This window comes from Tachypleus tridentatus, chromosome 5 (assembly GCF_004210375.1).
Source record: "Tachypleus tridentatus isolate NWPU-2018 chromosome 5, ASM421037v1, whole genome shotgun sequence".
NCBI classification, from domain to species: domain Eukaryota; kingdom Metazoa; phylum Arthropoda; class Merostomata; order Xiphosura; family Limulidae; genus Tachypleus; species Tachypleus tridentatus.
The window spans coordinates 40,983,729-41,000,429 of record NC_134829.1 but is presented as its reverse complement, the minus strand read 5'-3'; the positions used below and the strand labels follow the sequence as shown (position 1 = coordinate 41,000,429).

General features: G+C 35.3%; 1 pseudogene across 1 annotated transcript in view; it reads left to right on the top strand.

The window, feature by feature from the left end:
- Nucleotides 1-16,701, top strand: part of LOC143251000 (CD109 antigen-like) — a 91,242-nt pseudogene that overhangs the window by 31,256 nt on the left and 43,285 nt on the right. The window contains exons 3-9 of the transcript XR_013028459.1: nucleotides 2,857-3,025; nucleotides 8,962-9,032; nucleotides 11,276-11,327; nucleotides 12,813-13,129; nucleotides 15,030-15,260; nucleotides 15,556-15,753; nucleotides 16,504-16,612. The product of XR_013028459.1 is annotated as a CD109 antigen-like (transcript). The remainder of the gene's footprint in view (nucleotides 1-2,856; nucleotides 3,026-8,961; nucleotides 9,033-11,275; nucleotides 11,328-12,812; nucleotides 13,130-15,029; nucleotides 15,261-15,555; nucleotides 15,754-16,503; nucleotides 16,613-16,701) is intronic.

The following is a 16,701-nucleotide window of genomic DNA, read 5'->3' as shown; positions in this document are numbered from 1 at the left end:
CAAATAAAAAATAAAACTTTAAGAAATGTTGGCCATCAAATTAGTTTGTTAAAAATAAAAATATAAATTGTGTTAACAGCTACAGCCGAAAATAAAAGCGATAGTTATTTAATATCCACAGCAATAATGGTAAAGTTTTAATTGTAACAATCCGCCCCCTTCTAACACTCAACTTATTAATTGGTGGACTACAAAACCCAAGGTACTGGTTATGTTTACAGTAATAAGAGTACACTATCTGTTAAAACAGTTAATTCCCAGGGTGTAAAGATTGGTTTGGTTTTATTTGAATTTCGCGCAAAGCTACACGAGGTCTATCTGCGCTAGCCGTCCATAATTTAGCACTGTAAGACTAGAGTTTGTTTGTTTGTTTTTTTGAAATTCGTACAAAGTTACTCGAGGGCTATCTGTGCTAGCCGTCCCTAATTTAACAGTGTAAGACTAGAGGGAAGGCAGCTAGTCATCACCACCCACCGCCAACTGTGGGGCTACTCTTTTACCAACAGATAGTGGGATTGACTGTCACATCATAACGCCCCCATGGCTGAAAGAGCGAGGATGTTTGGTGTGACGGGGATTTGAACCCGCGACCCTCAGATTACAAGTCGAGTGCCTTAACAACTGTAATGATATTGCTTGTTTGATTACATTTTGTGTAACAATATTTGAAATGTGAAATAAATCACTTTAAAATTACCCTCAGAGAACACGTAACAAAACAAACACAAAAATCTCGTGTTCCTCCCCCCTTGAATGTGCAAAAAATTTAGTTAATTATTACTATTACGTAAATGAGTTATTCTTCCGATTTAACATATGTTCTGATCACATGTACTTCCATGTTACCACATTTTGATTCCGTTTTTGAAGCCATAGAAAAGGACACTGTGAATACGGGTATTTCGTTTCGTCAAATAACGTCATCATTTTGAACACGACTAATCATGCTTCTCCTATCAGGCGCCGACGTTAACTGTTTCGTTTTTACTACAGGCAATAGTTTTATACATGTACTCTGTACTAAGCATTAAAACTAACTGAATAGTTTAAGAATAAGCAAATAGTACGTCACACTCTTGAAGAAGCCATTTTCTCTCACCATTTAACTTGGTATTGAAAGGTATTACTGGTATTACTGTCAACATAAGTTGTTTTTAAAATTATATATGACTAAACAATAAGTTTAACAATTCATAACGCTAAAATTTAGGGTTCGATTCTACAGTGTGCACAGCTCACAAAGTCCATTCTTTAACTTTGCACTGAACAAAACAAACAATAAAATATTAATATGACCCAACTGAGTTTGTTACTTTTCACTTACTTAGGGATACCGACTCTAGCCCAGTGCTAGTTTGCTGATCTGTGAATCTGAAGGTCCGTGGTTCGTTTCCAGTTTACCTCTACCAAAAAAAAAATCATGTCCCACACTTTGGGGGACTGTCGGATGTGTTTTGATCGGTCTGACAAGTATAGCTTGAGTTGGAACTGGAAGATATTTCTAGCTGATGTCCCTCTAGTCAGTCACCTCAGTCAGTTTATTTCACAATTGAGACAATTGTAATGATTGGCTTGGTTTGAGTTGACTTTCGAGCAGAGCTACACGAGGGCTATCTGCCCGGATTATAAAGTTTGTAGCTTACTTTCGCAAATTCTTTCAAAATGACGCACTGTTTTGCCACATGATTATTCGTTACGTTAGCGTTTATCCTTCCTTTTGGTTCATTGTAGTGGTTCCTGTCAAGCTGGAAGGTAGAGTAACGTTATTGTTGCTCCATATAACTCTGGGTCAAATCTGGGCTACTGCCACAGCTTTTCTGCACGTTCGAATGCCACAATTCTTATATTTATATAAACAACAGATTCAAAATATTACTGTTGTTGTTCTTGTTGAACTGGCAAAAGTATATAAAGAAAAACTGACACAAAACTGGCAACTATTAGCACCTATTACCTGTAAAGTAATACAAGTAAGTATGTTGTTTACCAAAACAAACACAGGCTAATTAGAATAAAGGCTTAGCCACCAAAGTTGTGTATAAGAGCGAACCTTTTAGATATGTAATATAAAATTGGGTAATCTAAACAAGAACTTAATTTGACAGAGCATGGCATCCATTTTTATTGCAACTGTAACAGGCAGCAATGTCAATGTAAGAAAGAAGTCAAGCTTCCCTTTTTACATTCTTGACTTGCTCAGTTTTACATTATATCCTTACAGAGTTTGCCTTCTTATTTAACTTGACTTCCTTCAGTTTTTGCACCACACTTTTATACGGCTCAGCTGTATTTGTACATGTTAAATGTTTTGGTCAGATAATCAAGTCGATATTCGAAAAAGTCCACAATTTGCCACTTGAGTATTTTATTGATATTGATCCGTTTTTTCTTCTCTTTAGTTTTTTTTAAATCACCGATATTTTTAGGACGAAGATGATAGTTTTATATAATTATGTTACATTTTTAATGATGGCTGGGTAGTTTGGGTTCTTAAAAATGTCAGGGCTTCGAATTCTGGAACGTCCTAATAATGATATGTAAAGTATTGCAACATGAAAATAAGTAATAAACCAAATTACGTTTGAATGAACAATACACAATGAACAATACACAGTGAACAATAAACAATAAACATTGAACAATACATAGTGAACAATACACAATGAATAATATACAGTGAACAATACACATTAAACAATATACAGTGAACAATACACATTGAACAATAAACAATACATAATGAACAATACACAGTGAACAATACACATTTCAGATAAAATCTTTAAGCTCAATTTAACTCTTCCATTTGAAGTTATAATAAATTTCAATTCTGAACTAAAAAAATTCACTTTGTAGGTTCCATTTCACGCCGAACCAGGAAGGTATACGTTACGTGTTGAGGGAAAGGTAAAGGAAGCTTTGGGAGGAACTGGTTTCATAAACGAAACAGAAGTGGAGTATTCACAGCGTTTCTTGACAATCCTAATCCAAACGAACAAACTTGTATATAACTACCGACAACAAAGTAAGCAGTTTGGTTTGTTTGTTTGTTATTGAATTTCGCGCAAAGCTACACGAAGGCTATCTGCGCTAGCCGTCCCTCATTTAGCAGCGTAAGACGAGAGGGAAGGCAGATGGTCATCACCACCCACCGCCAATTCTTGGGCAACTCTTTTACCAACGAATAGTGAGATTGACCGTCACATCATAACGCCCCCACGGCTAAAAGGGGCGAGCATGTTTGGTGTGACGAGGATTCGAACCGGCGATCCTCTGATATCGAGTCGCGTGTCTTAATTACCTGTCCATGCAGGGCATATTGTGCATCAGCCTTGTCGGTAAGTATCATAAACATAATACATAATAACATTTAATTAGCTTTTAAGTTAAAATTAAAACTTTTAGTTATTTGAAATAGTAAAACTACGTAACGTACGTAACACACCCAAAAGCACTACTTTGCCTCTGGTTGAGGAAAAATCCCGTATTAAAAAGCCACAAAATACTTTTTCAATAACGTCACGAACGCTGTAATATCATATCCTGCCTGCTCTCGTAATCTCAAAAATCATGGAGACTTGCTGTTTAAATAACCATCATTAAGAAAAATGAACGTTTTAGTGCTTTTCAAACGTGCATTCTACCGGTATCAAAGTCTATTGCATGCCAGGCTAGCGATCTGAATGTTAATGTTAGATAGTCCAAATATTTAAAGCTACGCATTTACACATATGTATAGGTGCTTGGTCTGAATATGAAAGAATGTCACCATTCCTAAACCTAAACCAAAATTATCATACATGTAAGGAACATTAGAAACGTGAATGTTTTTTTAAAAAAAAACAATAAATTATTTCAAACATATACTGATACAACTTGGTCACAAGTGCATAGACTTTGTTTACTATAAGTGTTAAATATGAATAAAAATTCTGGACAGGTTATAAGATCACAGACGGACCGATACTTTTCTTTTTTTTCCTGACAGAAGTGTTCAGTGAAATAGTGACTGCTGGTAAGAGATTTGAACTGCTTTCCCTGCCACACCAAACATGCTCGTCCTTTCAGCCGTGGAAGCGTTATAATGTTGCGGTCAATCCCACTATTCGTTGGTAAAAAAGTAGCCCAAGAATTGGCGGTAGGTGATAATGACCAGTTGCCTTCCCTCTAGTCTTACGCTACTAAATTAGGGACGGCTAGCGCAGATAGGCCTAGTGTAGCTTTGCGCAAAAGTAAAAAAAAAGATACACAAAATTTTATTTTTAATACAAATATATTTTAATATACAAATAACAATATAATTTATAATAACGATTGTTACAAATAATGATTGATATACAACAGTTTTAGAAACTTACAGAGACTACTGGGTCTTATTTCCAGTCTAAAACCGAATATTTTATCGACGGCCCACGACGAGCAAATTAATTCTGAGTTGTTACTGTCACACCTCGCTGATACTAGCTAGCTTGGTTGGCTTCACGCTTATGAGCTGAGTTTTGACGACAAAGATATTTAACGTCTTCGTAGGAATATTAACGTCCGAAGTTAATTCACTGAAGTTAAATTGGTTGTAGTGTTTTAAATCTATAAAAGGTCCTTGTCAAATTCTGTAGTTTTACGCTTAATAAGCGTTAATCACAGTTATAACTTCCGAGGCGTATAGCACACTTACTGTAGCTGACCAATAATACTAACTGTCTCTCAGACCGTCGAATTTTATATACCAATCACGCGAGATTTTCAAACTTTCAACACTGTTCGAAAACACGCTAGCGTTTTCGTAAAACAAATATTGTTGATTCTTGCTCTTAAGAATTTTCAATAAATTTGGGAAAAGGGCAAAACACGTGAACAATACATGTCTCATGCACACAAAAAACTGTACTGAAACAAACGTAGATAGTAAAATAAACGTATAATGGTAAATACGGGCAAGGAACAAACAATTCCAGTAATTGTTTATTAGAGAACATACACCATTAAAAAGTCCGGCGCGAGGTTTATTCAATCCATATGCTGGTAACATATTTCAGTCGGGAGTTGTTACGAGTAATCAAAAGACAAGAGTTTTCAGAGTGGTCATACCAGGATTCAAGCAATAGTCGTACATACACAAATTTACTGTTTCTTTCTTTGATTATCAAATCAACTTATGTGGTCATTGTCAGTTGCCAAGTTTGAGGCCTTGATCTTCTGATATGACAGAATGCTGTAGCTGCTATAACCAGTGCCCTCGTCAACATACAACCTATGTTTGAGTGCTGCCACAGCATCTATGGCTTGCTAAATGGATTTGCCTGAGCAAAGAATTTTAAAACTTCTATCATGGTAACATTCACACCAGCTGCATAACTTGGGGATTGAATATTTTAGAGCCTTGTACGTAAAAATAGTCGAGGGAATAATGATGGTTGAGAACGAGACGCCAAAGTGTGTCAAAGTTCCAGTATGATAGTTGAGAACGAGACGCCAAAGTGTGTCAAAGTTCCAGTATGATGGTTGAGAACGAGGCGCCAAAGTGTGTCAAAGTTCCAGTATGATGGTTGAGAACGAGACGCCAAAGTGTGTCAAAGTTCCAGTATGATGGTTGAGAACGAGGCGCCAAAGTGTGTCAAAGTTCCAGTATGATGGTTGAGAACGAGACGCCAAAGTGTGTCAAAGTTCCAGTATGATGGTTGAGAACGAGGCGCCAAAGTGTGTCAAAGTTCCAGTATGATGGTTGAGAACGAGACGCCAAAGTGTGTCAAAGTTCCAGTATGATGGTTGAGAACGAGACGCCAAAGTGTGTCAAAGTTCCAGTATGATGGTTGAGAACGAGACGCCAAAGTGTGTCAAAGTTCCAGTATGATGGTTGAGAACGAGACGCCAAAGTGTGTCAAAGTTCCAGTATGATGGTTGAGAACGAGACGCCAAAGTGTGTCAAAGTTCCAGTATGATAGTTGAGAACGAGACGCCAAAGTGTGTCAAAGTTCCAGTATGATGGTTGAGAACGAGGCGCCAAAGTGTGTCAAAGTTCCAGTATGATGGTTGAGAACGAGACGCCAAAGTGTGTCAAAGTTCCAGTATGATGGTTGAGAACGAGGCGCCAAAGTGTGTCAAAGTTCCAGTATGATGGTTGAGAACGAGACGCCAAAGTGTGTCAAAGTTCCAGTATGATGGTTGAGAACGAGACGCCAAAGTGTGTCAAAGTTCCAGTATGATGGTTGAGAACGAGACGCCAAAGTGTGTCAAAGTTCCAGTATGATAGTTGAGAACGAGACGCCAAAGTGTGTCAAAGTTCCAGTATGATGGTTGAGAACGAGGCGCCAAAGTGTGTCAAAGTTCCAGTATGATGGTTGAGAACGAGACGCCAAAGTGTGTCAAAGTTCCAGTATGATGGTTGAGAACGAGGCGCCAAAGTGTGTCAAAGTTCCAGTATGATGGTTGAGAACGAGACGCCAAAGTGTGTCAAAGTTCCAGTATGATGGTTGAGAACGAGGCGCCAAAGTGTGTCAAAGTTCCAGTATGATGGTTGAGAACGAGACGCCAAAGTGTGTCAAAGTTCCAGTATGATGGTTGAGAACGAGACGCCAAAGTGTGTCAAAGTTCCAGTATGATGGTTGAGAACGAGACGCCAAAGTGTGTCAAAGTTCCAGTATGATGGTTGAGAACGAGACGCCAAAGTGTGTCAAAGTTCCAGTATGATGGTTGAGAACGAGACGCCAAAGTGTGTCAAAGTTCCAGTATGATAGTTGAGAACGAGACGCCAAAGTGTGTCAAAGTTCCAGTATGATGGTTGAGAACGAGACGCCAAAGTGTGTCAAAGTTCCAGTATGATGGTTGAGAACGAGACGCCAAAGTGTGTCAAAGTTCCAGTATGATAGTTGAGAACGAGACGCCAAAGTGTGTCAAAGTTCCAGTATGATGGTTGAGAACGAGACGCCAAAGTGTGTCAAAGTTCCAGTATGATGGTTGAGAACGAGACGCCAAAGTGTGTCAAAGTTCCAGTATGATGGTTGAGAACGAGGCGCCAAAGTGTGTCAAAGTTCCAGTATGATGGTTGAGAACGAGACGCCAAAGTGTGTCAAAGTTCCAGTATGATGGTTGAGAACGAGACGCCAAAGTGTGTCAAAGTTCCAGTATGATGGTTGAGAACGAGACGCCAAAGTGTGTCAAAGTTCCAGTATGATGGTTGAGAACGAGACGCCAAAGTGTGTCAAAGTTTCAATATGATGGTTGAGAACGAGACGCCAAAGTGTGTCAAAGTTTCAGTCACTGTCGGTATGGTTTGAAACTGTTTGCTGGGGGTCTTTTAGGCTCTGGCCTGTAAAACAGATGCAAAAATAGCAAAGAAGGAGCGAGCTCACGTAACGGATATCTCAATTACTCCACAAAAATAACTGTCATTAAATACGGGATTTCTGATGATGATATGTCCAGTCATAACTCGGACAATCTTTGTCCGATTTGGACTATATTGTGTATTTATTTCCCAAATCTCGCCGTGTGCTGCATTCTATAAAAGTTTCATCAGGATCGTATAATCCAAAACTTTTATGTCCGATCCCTGTCACCTAAAGACGTCTTTGGTTCAGGGAGAAATTCTATAGTAAGAAAAACATTCCAATTTTAAAACCCTGTATTTGTAACTGTATTCACAGAATTACTAATTTCTTTTATATTGTATATTTAACTGAAAGTTAGTTGTTCTGAGAAAAACAACATTTAAAGCACGTAGTGTTACAATCACACCATTACAGTTGTGTGGTTCTAGGAAGAGTGAAACTAATTGGAGAAGAAGCAATGTAAACAAAACCGAACCAAATCGTTGAAACACCAACTTCTGTGTGCGTGTCAGTTTGTTCTAATGCTCCAGTGTTATTAAAGAAATGTGATACCGAAGGGATGGCTTACAAAACAAACTAGGGGGAACAAACGTTTACAAAAACTTGAAAGTTTATAAGCAAAGAAGTACCATGGCTGAATACAAAATGTGATTAAAACAACGTATGAACTTCTTAGGAGCACCTCTGTTACTCACTGGTTTGACAGAAGGTTTATAAGCAAAAAATCTGGTTTCAATACACGCGATGGGCAGAGCACAGAAAGTCATTGCGTAGCTTTGCGCTTAACAACAAGCAAAGTTTCTAGGTAGCGATTTAAGGAGATACAAAATGGATGGGAAATAATAATATTTACACGTGACATGCCTGGTTTGAATTCGACAACGCACTAAGGAAACTTTAAAAAGTATATTTAATCATAAGTTATTTTTATTCAGTTTTCTTGACCTATTAAGTCACTAAAATTTTTCGCCCTCCAATAACACAGCGATATTTTTAAGGCTTATAACGCTAAAAATCGGGTTTCGATACCTGTAATTGGCACAGCACAAACAACACTTAAACTAGAAACCAACAAACAAATCTTAGGTTTAATGAACTCGCTTTACTGTGTATAATATTACCTCAGATATATTAGTTACGTTTGTGGTAAGAATGAATTGAAATTTGCCGTTGTTTTATTCTTATTGAAATTCAGCCATATTTTTGGTTTCAAGTGCTAACTGTATTGTATTTTCCAAAGGCTTCTTAAACATTTCTCTGTCCGATGTTACTACGCGTTACAAATATTTGAAATACGAAGTCTCGGTTAATCATTTTTTACATTTTACTCCAACTTAAATTGTCACATTTAAACTTGTTTCTAAAATTTGTAGCTCGTGTATTTTAAACGTATAATGTTGGGAATTATACGATAAGGCAGAATGAATTATACGCGTTTCCAAAACGGTGTTTTGATGTTAAAACATTTAAATGCCAATTTGCTGTTTTAGTTTTAAAGGTTAGTTGTTTTGCTGGTTTCAATTTACAAATCAAAGATAGACATAAAAATGGTTATTATTTGAGCGAACAATTAATAATCATAGTTTACAGAAATGCGTTTCGTTATTTTTCAATCAAATACTTTATTTTCTAGTATACATCCGAGCCATACTTCTCACGATGCAATTAAAACCCTATACGGATCCTGTGGACATTTATTTAATTGTAAGTTGTTCTTTTCTTGTACAGAACTAACCACTCATTATAACTAATTGATGAATTTGTTCAGCTTTAGATGAAAAATATTTGCAACGTGTTTGTTTCGCTTATTAAAATATATTTTTACAATGGTGATAATTTTCTCTCTAGTTGAAAATTCACTAGTTTTTTAAGAATATTTAATTACAGTATCATACAGTTAAACACAAACCATCGTTCTCTTGGAATATTCTAGCATTATTATCTTGGGCATTTATTTATTCTGATTAATTAATCATAAAAATTTAAGATTAGTTGATAATCAAAATATTAAACTTAAAGTGGTGCCATCTGGCGGTTGTTATAAAACTTTTAAGTAAAGGAGTTACGTTTTATTAAAGCTGTTGGTTTACCTTTGCGATTTCATTGTTGTGATGATTGAAATTTGCAATACAAATGAAGTAACTGACTGTTATTGTAGCAATGCAATGTAGTTTTTTAAAGTTGCTATAAATATACGTGCCTTACTGTTGTAGTTCAATGTTAGTTGGTGTCTGCGAAATGTGTTTTAATTGTAAGTGAAAAGTATGCTTGTATATTCTTGCAAGGAATCACGGGATACATATTCACTAAAATTCTATAAGTGGTAGGAAACGAATGTGCCTCTTTGTCTCACTCATGAACAGTTATAATAGCGAAAAGAATATGTGAAGAAACCGTTTTAAAATGTATACATACTGCAATGAACATAATTATGGTAGCACCCAGTTTTACACATAAAGGAGCACAGTAAAACCATAATAACAGCTAAGTGTCGAATCTACGAACGTTACACAACATTATCACAGAAAATGCAAAAGAAAAATGACTCAGTTGTTGAATACATTAGAACGTTATATGTAAACATTTATCTTATTTTCATGCGGTCATACAGTTTGTCACTGGGGAATATTGTTTCAATTGTCTCTATACATCGGCTAAAATTTTCGGTCACCTTTTGACCTAAGTTTCTGCAAATGTTCGTAACGCCCCAAGAATATTCAAATGTGAGTTTGTCATTAGCTTTTCTACAACAAAGAGATGTAAACAATCACAAAACACTCAGAAAGGTATGAAAAAATAATACATAAAACGATAATTAATTGTATATCAATTAATACTGTGAAATTCCTAAATAAGGCACGTTGAGAATTGTGCTATAAAGTAGTTGTATGAAATGTCGAATGAAATACTGCCCAAAAATGGTGCCTCCGAGATCAGGTGGGGAGTCACTAATAGTGTCTGTCTTTGTGTGCCTTTTCTTATAACAAAGCCACATCGGGCTATCTGCTAAGCCTACCGAGGAGAATCGAACCCCTGATTTTAGCGTTGTAAGTCCGTCGAATTACCGCTGTACTAGCGGGGATGTCACTAATAGAAAATATAAAGACAGATTTGAGTTCAAAAACTCTGAAAAACCAAGTTCTAAATCCACGTTGTGCATGGGTGATTCTCTGGATGTGTTTTAACCCCTCCCCTTGTATTCCATCTGCCAAATTTACTTCAAAACTCTAAGACAAACAAATAAATTCAGACACAACTTTACAAATATGGGATTAATATACATTGTATTGCTACAATAGAAGTAATATTATATTTACTTTGTTATTATTACTATGGTATTACTCTATGATTCTAGATAAGGTTATATATTATCAAAATTGGGAAGGATAATTGGAAATACAAACTGTGTAAGATGCCATACTGTATGGTTACCTATAGGGAAAATTTGGAAAATTCCCAAGAAAACTACAGAATTATGGGGGAAGGAAAATATAACTTCGTTTTTAACACTCGATTATTTATATTTATTTATTTTCCAAAGCGACATTTATGTACGAATTCTACCTTTAAATAATAAACAGAAAATTAAGATACGACTAAAATTAAATTATCCGACTGAGAATAAACTAATGTACAAAACAATTTCTGTCAACTTGAATAAAATTTTAGAATCCAAATTAAAATTACAAATTTAAAGAGGAAGACACTATAACGTTGCTAGGAAAAACCCCTTAAAGATTTCCTTCGATCCTACTAGCTTATCCTGAGAAGATATAAGAGGACATAAAATTAGTTTCACAACTTTGAGAATACTCTGTCGCTGCGCAACGTTTTAAGAGGTAGTAATAATAGCTTTGTTCAAATCTTGTGTGTATATATATATATTCAGTATCAGGTTGAAACGAGTGTTATTTTTTATTTCTCTCACCGACGATCTTTTCTTTTAGGACTCACAGGGAATTGTGATGAAAAGATGGGTATCTATTTATCCATACAGTGGTAAGAAATACTTTTTTTTTCTGAACGAACTAAAAATAAACACGCTATAAAAATGATGCTAGTAACATATTTTGACCTTGGCATATGTTTTCAATTATATATGTTTTATTTGGTCACTTGATATTTATAATGTTATTTGTAACTACTATTTTCGGGTCGGTTAGACATCTTAAGAATACATTTTAAGAAAATACGAGCAATTTATAATGTAAAATTTATTCAGCTGAGAAACTAAAAAAAAAATTTAAATTCCAGCAAGTTTCAAGTTCTTAAAAACCCAATTGGCGCCGAGGCATCTTTTCTATTAGAAATATAATCAATTAGATATTTAAGTAAAAAGTGAATGTGAATTTGTGTTTACTCTCTCAGACTTCACTCGTTTATTACTTTTACCTTCTATTGTCTAGAGTCTTGATGGCAATGTAGAAAATGTATTATCGCCTCTAACAGTAACTCAGTAAAAACAGTGTCCTATCTTTAATCAGCTGCATTATATACCAGCTTGTTTATTCTTAATAAGTACAAGTGAAACAAAAACTGCATGTTACGTGAAGATTTATTATGAAAATTATTTGGTAAACTTGGCCTTTTGAAGTGCTAATGATTTTGAAAAAAATATCTTTTGGCGTCGCGAATCATGTATTATTTAAATATAATTAATGAACATTAAGATTAGAAAATAAAATAAGGTTAAAAAATCCGTACTTTATTGTCCTGAAACATTGCAGTAAAATATCTAATAAATCGTTTTTACTTTTGTAGCTTTCATTTTACTTACCTGACATATAGCTTGGACAGAATATTAACCCTATTTAAGTAACAACTTATAGAGATTGCTACCTTTATTTGAGTAGTTAGTATTAACTTCCGATTAGAACAAGCTACATGTTGAGAGCAAAACCAAAATTTAACCTTATAACCTTCTCAGCTTGTACAGCGGTATGTCTCCGGATTTACAACGCCAAAATCAGGGGTTCGATTCCCCTCGGAAGGTTCAGAAGATTGCCCGATGTGGCTTTGCTATAAGAAAAGACACACAACCTTATAATAAGTATAGATAATTCAATATACCGTTCTTAACTTATAAATATTAGAATGCATTGTTTCATCGGTTGGTTATCGCCTCTCTTAACAATATTTTCGGTCTTATATTCTGTTAACACTCAAATAATTTTGTTAATAGTCGACTGTTACAGCGACGGGAGCACTAATTACGTCAATAAGTCAGTTTATATCTCACTTTACGACGCCATTCTGTTTTTATTATAATAAGTATTTTACAAATTGTCAGTGAATAAAGGAAAAAAAAAAATCAAAAGTGTTTTGACTGTTTGAATACGTAAATAAACAACATTTTCACTATGATATACAACTTTTCAAAATGACAAAACACTATATATATGATTTTATTGTGAAGTAATATGCACAAACTACAGATCAATAGGTTTCTTCCACGTTAAACCTAATCTCCTTCGTTTCATTTAGGATTTGTCAGTGTTCATTTCCACCTTCCTTCCGACTATTCAAAAGGATGGTGGAAGGTGCGAGTTGTTGCACTCGAACAGGTGGAAGAAAAGAAAATCAAACTAGAAAGATGGCATGGTCACAAGATGGATGTCGCTATTTATGTGCCTGCTTATGTTCTGACCACGGACGAACACTTAGAAGGACTTGTGGCGTCCAATCACACGAGTCTTGAGCCAGTTATTGGAAATGCTACTATTAGAGCAGTGATTAAAGCCCCTGACCATTATAAACTTCCTCCGATATGGGATCCATACTTACTAAAAACGGTTGTTCTTGTAAGTAAAGAAAGGGTCAATAACTGGAGTTGAGAAGGCTTAATACATTCATTCATTAGATAGCGTTTGTTTGTTTTCTTTACAATATGATTTTGTTTTATGTGACAATAAGGAAAACCTATGTATCCTTTTACCAAGCAGCGTTTGTTTGTTATTGGCGCATAGCTACACATTTGGCTGTCGGTGTCATGCTTACCGCGGAGATACGAACCAGAATTTTAGCATTATAAGCTGAAACTTACCATTGAACCATCAGGGGACTTTGTTCGGTGATTAAAATATTTTCATTCGTGAACAGAATTAAGAAAGTCAACAAAAATATGTCTTTAAATCCTACATCAGAATATTACTATCGCCCCCGGCTAGTGCAGTGGTAAGTCTACGGATTTACAACGCTAAAATCAGGGGTTCGATTCTCCTCGGTGGGCTCAGCTGATAGCTCGATGTGGCTTTGCTACAATAAAACACACACACGATATTATTGTCATAAAATAGTATAGTATTAAAAGTAAGGTACTTTTTTCAACATTATGTTTCTCTAGTGTAAAGAATTAATATTACACACACACACACACACACACACACATATACATATAAGTTAAATCATTATTTGTACAGTATCTTTTTTCTTAAATTAATCAACATTCAAACATAATATATGCAGATATTGTATCTACACTGATACCTAAAATGCAGTGAGTAGGTTTCAATTTTTCGTTTTGACCTCACTGACTGAATAAATGAATAAAAGGATTTTCCAAACGCGTCTGCAGAAGAAAAAGACAGAAATGGTAATATTAAGTACAGTTTTAAGTCAAACAAACTGTCTCATTCCCAATTGTATTAGCATCTGTGCCATCACTCGAAATAGGATTGGCCTTTCTCGAGGAGCAAAGTTTGATACAAGTTTTTTTGAGACAATCATTGCCTTGTGTATTGTTTACCAAAGTAAAACTTGAGCATATGTTTACGACCTTTGAATATCTAGTTAACAAGACGTCGTAATTACAAGCATAACTCCCTCTCGAAAATTTGAAAAAAACAACAACAACCAAATATATGTTAATACGGTTATATTCTAAACTCTTCATGGAAGGGTAAAATTATCAGCTATTTAAAACACGAGTTAGATATGTATCTGTGTCCTCTTAAGCCAGTTTTTAATATTTTAAATAACGTTCTCGGTATCAGAGTGAGGTATATGTGCGTTTTTCTCCCTTATTTGGTTGGACTTCCCGGTTTGTTCTAAAAGGGCCCGGCATGGCCGGGTGGTTAAGGCACTTGACTCGTAATCCGAGGGTCGCGGGTTTGAATTCCCGTCGCATCAAACATGCTCGCCCTTTCAGCCGTGGGGTGTTATAATGTGACGGTCAGTCTTAATATTCGTTAGTAAAAGAGTAGCCCAAGAGATGGTGGTGAGTGGTGATGACTATCTACCATCCATCTAGTCTTACACTACTAAATTAGGGACGGCTCGTAGAGCTTTGTGCTAAATTGAAAAACAAACAAACTTGTTCTAAATGTTCATGTTTCGTACACTTCATTTGATTTATTAATGTATCTTACTATACTATTGAGAAGACTTATCTTACTAGAAATACTGTAATAAGAAACCTGTTGTATGTGTTACCAACGGCCATTAAATATAGATAAAAGAAACTTTTTTTCATGATATTTGAAAAACGATATGGCGAAATGCTATCTTCCAGTTATTTGTCATTCTTTTCACACAAGTATAAAACTCCTTTGTTATTCTGTGCGAAAACCATTGACGAATTATCTATTACTGATTTCAGTTTTAGCAGGGTTTTTTTAATTGAACTATAAATGTTGTTTTTTTTTAAATCTTGAGAGTAAATGTTGTGGGAAGACCGGTTAATTTTAATGTTGTTATCTCCAGTATAAAGGAAGCTACAATTTCCAGTTCGCACTTGATGATCTACGTCAGCTCGTGGATCCACATCCCTTGGAAGGCTGTGAGGTGGAGGTGCAAGTTGAAGTTGTTGACCGTTTTCTGGAAATTGTGTTCCCTGCCTATTCCAGAACTAGAATTATCAAGGCTGAGTTACATTTAAGGTTCTTAGGGGTCACTCCACAGATATTTAAACCAGGAATGCCTTTCAAAACACATGTAAGTTTTGAAAAAGAGATATGTCATGTTGTATTGTAGCCTACATACTGCATAATTCTTCTCGTGATTCATAAAATGCTCACATTTAACTGACGTCACAACAGCACAGATTGCGACGTTAAGCGTCCCTAACGTGTTAAGAGTTTTCATTTTTCATCATTATATACTTATATCTCACTTATGATTTTTCCAAACTTGGAAAGTTTATACCATAATTTCTTGTCTAATTTCTAAATTACTGACTGCAACTTTCTCCATATACATCAGTAATAAACATATGATTGTTTTTCTGTAGTTGGCGATTTCTTACGATGATTTAGTGCCTCTCTCAGAAGACAAATTATCCGAATCTTTAGTTCAAGTGCGTCCCACTGCTGAGAAAGCTAATGGTGGAAAAATGGAACTTGAACTCATTGAAGAGTCGTTTGGCGAAGAAGGATTAATGGCTATAGAATTTGACACACCAAAAGATGCTACTAAGATAACCCTAAATGTAATTCTCCATTTGTTTTGTTGTTCTTTTCTTGACAAATAATTTTGGCTCCATTCAGCTTCGTGTCTGGAAAACGTATATGTCATGATTTCTTCAGTTTCTTTCTTTTTTCTTTTGTCACTATAGCAACTATACAATTAGAACGGTATAGTGGAATTTTCAGTAAGCTAGTATTGTTGACTCATTAATCATGACGGTTCACCTTCCTACCTAATTTTATAATTAAATTCGCATATAGGAAAATTACCTTAAACAAAATTACTAAAAGTTCCTTTATAGCTATGCTGAACCTATAACTCAGAGCACACATTATTGGAAAACAAATCTGTTTTGGATTATGTTTGTTGATGTATACATTTTTAAAAAATATTCATGAAATTATTATTTAACAGTTTCAACACACATTACATAGTATTCACGGTGTCAGAGAACACGCGACTGCAAGGAGTCTTATTATAAAATGATAAAAACCCTGTATCCCGAGCGTTTTTTTCGGAAAGCGCTCGGAATATATATTTTTCGTTTATTACCTATTACTCTTATATTTATACAGTTAACGATTTTTCTTCATCAAGACTGCTATTTTACACAATGAGAAGTCCTGGTGTTCCAGACAACCTCATATTGAAGTAATAAAGAAATATTTATAATTTCAATTTGTTGATTTACTATTGTTCTAATTTGTGAAATCGTGTGCGTTTCTAAGCAGAAAAGAAACTCGAAAAATAAAGATTTTATGATAATTCACAGGCACATTATGAAGATGCTGATGACGAAATTACAACAGAATTAGTGTTGCTGGCTTATTACTCCCTAAAACAGATATATGCAAATTACTACAAGTACAGAAGAATCGTCGGTATGTATTTTTATCTACTCAGTCCCAGAATAATTACCTAAAATTATCATATATCGCGGAATATTAGGAATTGGACACATTAAATAATG